Consider the following 6,088-nt stretch of genomic DNA (forward strand, 5'->3'; position numbering starts at 1 on the left):
GGAGGTCATTTAGTGGAGAAAAGGGGAACATCTAAAAGCTGTTCATAAAGGCAAACAATATACTCTAGACTAGAAGCAAGAAATTCCCTCAACCCTGACTCCAAAAGAATTAGAAGCCTCCAAGCCTCTACCTGGCTTCTCTTGCTGAGACACGAGGAGACTCTGTGCCCATGCTGATATTAGAGTTCCAAACTTTACTGCCAGATCACTATAACTTTACAATCGTGATCTTCACATCTTGATCATCATTCATTATGGAAACCTCTCTTTTACATACTATTTGCCCAATTTCACTCTCTTGTACAAAGCTGTTCTTTCCCTCACCTCCCTTGCAACATCTTTTAAATATGCCTAATGAATTATGAGTCTAATATTTAAAAATATTTATTAAAGAAATAAAATAAAAAGCCAGCTCTTTCTGCCTCTCTTACTAGGAGAAAATGTAAATCTTTCCCAAAAGAAAATATTTGTTTTTCCACATGTTCTAAGATCATTATCATTATTGATTCCCAAATGCTTATACTCTACTCTCATGTAATGTCCTGAAACCACTATTTACAGAGATTCTGTTTACAGACCTGCTGATACCTTTGAGTCATCTTAGACCCTGCCTTCTCCCTCACACCTAATTTATCACATCCTTCCAAATATGCTTTTGAACTATCTCTTCTTTTCTATAGCAACTGCTCTAGGTCCAGACTCATTATATCTTAGGTGGACTATTGAAGTAACCATTCAGTTGGGCTCTTTGGCATCATTGTTACCTGTCTTTAATTCACTTATGATACCCCTGCAGGTAACAGCACATGAAAGCACATTTAATTTAAATAGGTAGAGTGTGATTTGACTATATTTGAAAGTAGTTCCAAGGAGCAATTAATTGTATTGTTACACTTGGTATATAATCTGGAATGTCATTCTTCAGGTCACCAAGTATAGAATACGATTAGCTTGTAAAATAATTAGTTCCTCATCCTCATAGCTATACTCCTACAAGCTGAGTCTTTGGATATCTGGCTCTGTACAAATGCTCCCTCTGACCTGAAAGGGGCGGGGGGGATGTTCTCTGGAAGTGTTTTTTAAAGGGCTTATCATTATCTATTTGGCTAAGACAGGGCTCTAAATGCATGTATCTGCCCCTCACCACCACTCCGGCAAGTGAAACTCTCCTGGCTTTTGTCAGGGAATAAGTGATCCACTGACATACTTTATCACAGAAAATCTATTTAAATTCCCCTTCCACTCCCACTCTGGCCTCTCTTTGACAGGAAAGAAATTTGTCCTGGTCCACGTGTCACAAGACTTAAAGACCTTCTGGACGTGGAAGTTAAGGAGGAAATAGAATGAGTTTCTGATCTTGGGAACTGGAAATAGCTTTGAATTTAATCTGGGGATTGAGCTCATAGTTCAAAACAGATGATGAATCCTTGCTTACTGGTTAGAGAAGCAGAGAAAGGAAGGTACAGCTTTGACTGGAAAGGACTGAGTTCAGGAAAGACACAGAATAAGAAATTCCTAAGAGTTCCCTCCTTAGTTGAATGATTCTTGTAAGTAGCTAAATCCTGAACCAGTAAGCTGCCCATCAAAGCTTAATACCCTTGAAAAAGCAATCACGTTGCTGAATAAGTGTTAGTAAACTGCAATGGGCTCTACTGACGAGAAAAATCCTGAAAAAGATTAAATATCAAGATCACATTCCAACATTAGATAAACTTCCAGGAAAAAAAAATTGCTCAAACTGGCAAGAGTATTGGATATGCTTTTAGCGGACCTTCTGGGTTTTAACTCATTCTACCAGGGTGTGCAGCTTTAACTGGCTTTCTGTTGAGTAGGCCATTTTACATCCCTGTAAAAATAGAAGATAACATTAAAAACATGTTAGTAGTCCAAATCAGTATGGCCCAGCAAGAAAGATAAAATGTATTTCTGCCCTCTGGAAAACATAACACCAAATATTAGCCATTGCTGCTGTATGAATAAGCAGTTTTGCATCTAATTATTTTTGCAAGTTAATTTCAGCATTTCTGAAGGTCCAATTGCCAAAATCTCCTCTGAATTCATTATAGTATTTTATGGTTCCCTCATCAATTCATGTCTTAAATAAAATCTTTGGGTCATGTTCATTTTATCTGAGAGTCATGATTTTACATTTTTGTAAATTATAAATTAATTGCTTTATAGTTAGAAGGAAACCCTAGGAAGATCAATTAATAAATTCAGTGAACTCTCTGATAAGAAGGTACAAAGATTCACCTAGCCAACGAATGGTGATCGACTAAGTTATTTCATGCAGATATCTATATGTTGAGAAGATGAAGTAGGAACATCTTGCCAAGTGAAATAATTTTACACTTCAGCTATCTAGATGTGCAATATGTATAAACATAGAAAGCTTTAATTCAAAGTTGCCTAAAGGCAGCAGGTGCTGGGTATTTCTCATCATTTGGTTTCTATGTGAATGTATCTTGCCAGCAAAGAAACCCCCCATTTTCTACTAGAGTCATCACTCTAATCTTGGTAGAGCAATTTTTGTGATCAAGGTTAATGCTGGTTGGAATATACATTTCTAAATATAAATTGCTTGGACCTTTTAATTAATGTTGCAGTGTATAATCACAAAACAATACTAATAAATACATCTTCTCTCTCCTGTCACAAGATTTAGTTGAATGCAGTTTGACTCAATACATTTTTTATGTACCTATTCTGATGAGTAAAGCAATGTATTATGTTCTATCAGTGCTAAAAGATATAGGTAAGACAGGTATTTTATTTACAGGAACTCCAGATCAAGTAAGAGAGAATAAAATGCATAACTATGTGTAGAATGCTAAGAAGACTATAAAAATCCTAATGCTGTATACCTGCCTTTCACTTATGGATGATTAATTGATATGCTTTTTGAAATAATGTGGTGAGGGAAGTCCGGGTGGCTCAGTCTGCTAAGTGTCTGCCTTTGGATCAGGTCATAATCTCGGGGTCCTGGAATCAAGCCCTGCACCAGGCTCCCTACTTGGCTGGGGGCCTGCTTCTCCCTCTCCTTCTGCCCTGCCCTACCCCTGTGATCTCTCTCTTTCTGTGTCAAATAAAGAATTTTTTTTTTTAAAGAAATACAATGGTGAGATGAGATGTATTCCTTTCTTTAAAATGTATACTCAGATTAATAAGAGAAATTCAAAAACTAAAAGTTCCCATCATTTTAGTATTAAACATTTGTCCTTCATAGGAACCCATTTCAATATCCCTCCAAAGAAAGGAAGCAAGATAAGTATTGAGTAAGATGATAGGTGACTTCCTAAGTGGAACTGACCTTCCAAATGACACTGAATTAATATTGTTCAGATGCTTGGTAATATATTTTATGAATGTAGAGTTATCCCAAGTTACTTTTTTCTTTTTAATCTTGATTTTAAATTAAATCAAAAATTTTTAAAAAATCCTTTTGTTTCAAAAGAAAACCTCTGATGATAACTGTTAAAAGGCCGTCACCACAAAGGAGAAACAGGGCTCATCAGACATAAAGCAAACAAAAATGTGTTGTTGCTATTAACTTACTTCACCATAGTGAAAACACAACCAGAACAATGCCAGTATAATGTGAGAAAAAAACTAAATATGAAAAATCACGACAGACACTTGGATGTAAAAAAAAAAATCATAATGGACAATCAGGATAATAAATTCATAGTTATAGACTAATGCCATCTGAAATTTCACTTTTCTTTGTAATATTAATATTTTATTCAGATTCATGTAACATGTAAAAAAACACAAAGGATTTTCTTTTGTATTTCTACCATTTTTTACTTCCTTTGAGAAAATTCAACTTGATTAAAATTTTGTAATCACTTTGCAATTTTCAATAATGTCTCTTATCTAAAAATTAGTGAGTGGAGATGGGATGTGGTCAGAACTGTGCTTTAAGTAGATTATATTGGCCAGATTTTCAAAGGAGTTGTTATAGTATGTCAATATTGAAGTTGGAAAAGGAGAAATCAAGAAGGAAGGAGAGAAAATGGTGTCTACAGATTACATCACTCACAGTCAAGCTGCAGCCCAATAGGGCTACAGTGCATACACCACTCAGCCCACTCAAAGATATGCACAGACCACCCAGGCATATAGGCAGCAAAGTTATGGAACCTATGACAGCCCACTGATGTCAGCTATACCCAGGCTCAGATCACTGCAACTGACAGGCAGACCACCTATGCAACTTTTTATGGAACAGCTTCCCACTAGTTATACTACTCCATCTGCCCACCTCTACCTGCCCCATGTGTAAAGTCATTTTGTCCAAGTGGACAGCAATGGTGTAAATGATACCACCACTGCTATGGTCACGAACACCCAGGCCTCCTATACAGCTCAGTCTGCATATGGCACTTGACCTACTTATCCAGTCTATGGGCAGCAGCCAATAGCCACTGAACCTGCAAGACCACAGGATGGTAACAAGTCTGCTGAGACTAGTCAACCTCATTCTAGCACAGGAGGTTACAACTAGCCCAACCTAGGATATGGACAGAATAACTATAGTTATCCCCAGGTACCTGGGAGCTACCCCATGCAGCCAGTCACAGCACCATCATCTTCTCCTACCAGCTATTCCTCTGCACAGCCAACTAGGTATGATCAAAACCGTTACTCTCAGCGGAACACCTATGCGTAGCCCACCAGCTATGGACAGCAGAGTAGCTATGGTCAACAAAGTGGCTATGGGAAGCAGCCACCCACCAGTTATCCCCACCAAACTGGATCCTACAGCCAGACTTTAAGTCAATAGAGCCAACAGAGCAGCAGCTATAGGCAGCAGAGTTCATTCTGACAGGACCACCCCAGTAGCATGGATGTTTACAGGCAGGATTCTGGAGGATTTTCCAGATAGGAGAGAATGGAACATGAGTGAGCCTGATAACTGGGGCAGGGAAGAGGGGTATTTGATAGGTGGAAGCATGAACAGAGGGGGGTAGGGAGAAGGATGCAGTGGAATGGGCTCTGGAGAGCAAGGTGGCTTCAATAAGCCTGGTGAACCCACGGTCAAAGGACCAGATCTTGATCTAGGCCCATCTGTAGATCCAGATGAAGACTCTGACAATGTGCAATTTATGTGCAAAGCTTAAATGACAATGTGATTCCAAATGATCTAGCAGACTTCATTAAGCAGTGTGGAGTTGTTAAGAGAACAAGAGAACTGGACAATCCATGACCCACAGCTACTTGGGCAAGGAAACAGAAGAGCCCAAAGGTGGGATGCTACAGTGCTGAAGACCCACCAACTGCCAAGGTTGCCAGAGAGTGGTTTGATGGTAAAGATTTTCAAGGGAGAAAATGTAAGCTTTCTTTTGCTCAAAATAGCATCTAGGGTGAATAGCATCTAGGGTGGTATGGCTCCCCATGAGGTCAGAGAGATGCCACAACCACTCTGTGGAGGTCAGGGGACCCAGAAGGTCTTGGGGATCCCTTTGGGTCCCATGGGAGGCTGTGGAGGAGACAGAGGTGGCTTTCCCCCAATAAGGCCTCCACAGAAGCCTCCTCTTTCTCCACCATGACCACCTCTGAACATCCCACCAGGACCATCGTAGTCCATGAGGTTGCCTCTTCCTCCCTGCATGTCACCAGGGCCACCTTTGCCACGGTCACCATCTGAGGTTGGAAAAAGTGGTAGAAGGAACCCTTCAAGCTTTGGACTGCATTGCAATGTTGGTTGCATTCTGTTCTCCAGGAGAAGTTCTGGTTTCCCCAACCTGGACCAGGGCACTGCCAGTTTCCAGATCAGACTTAGATGTTCTCAGAAAGTGTGTATTTTTGAATGTCATTGTTAACTTAAGCCTGCTTCAATTTATAACACATCAAAAAGTGTGCCATATTTGGTTCTAAACAACTATACTGATTTTTACAATGGCTTTTTGAAATTGCAATTGCCATGTGTTTTCCTAAGAAACTTGTTATATGAGCATCCTAATGCTTCCCTTCTACCATTTTATAGATCTGAAAATTAATGGAAGAGTAACTACCTGAAAAAAAGGCTTTGGGTCTCATTAAACTATAAAAATATTCTTAATTAGAATGTGTATTTTTCTACTAA

The 6,088-nt window shown here is 39.2% G+C and overlaps 1 pseudogene; it reads left to right on the forward strand.

Annotated features, from left to right (window-relative positions):
• The first annotated feature begins 4,015 nt into the window (after positions 1 to 4,015).
• LOC132020257 (RNA-binding protein EWS-like) lies at positions 4,016 to 5,552 on the forward strand (annotated as a pseudogene).
• Positions 5,553 to 6,088: the final 536 nt, after the last annotated feature.

The sequence above is a fragment of the Mustela nigripes genome, chromosome 6 (assembly GCF_022355385.1).
Source record: "Mustela nigripes isolate SB6536 chromosome 6, MUSNIG.SB6536, whole genome shotgun sequence".
Lineage (NCBI taxonomy): Eukaryota > Metazoa > Chordata > Mammalia > Carnivora > Mustelidae > Mustela > Mustela nigripes.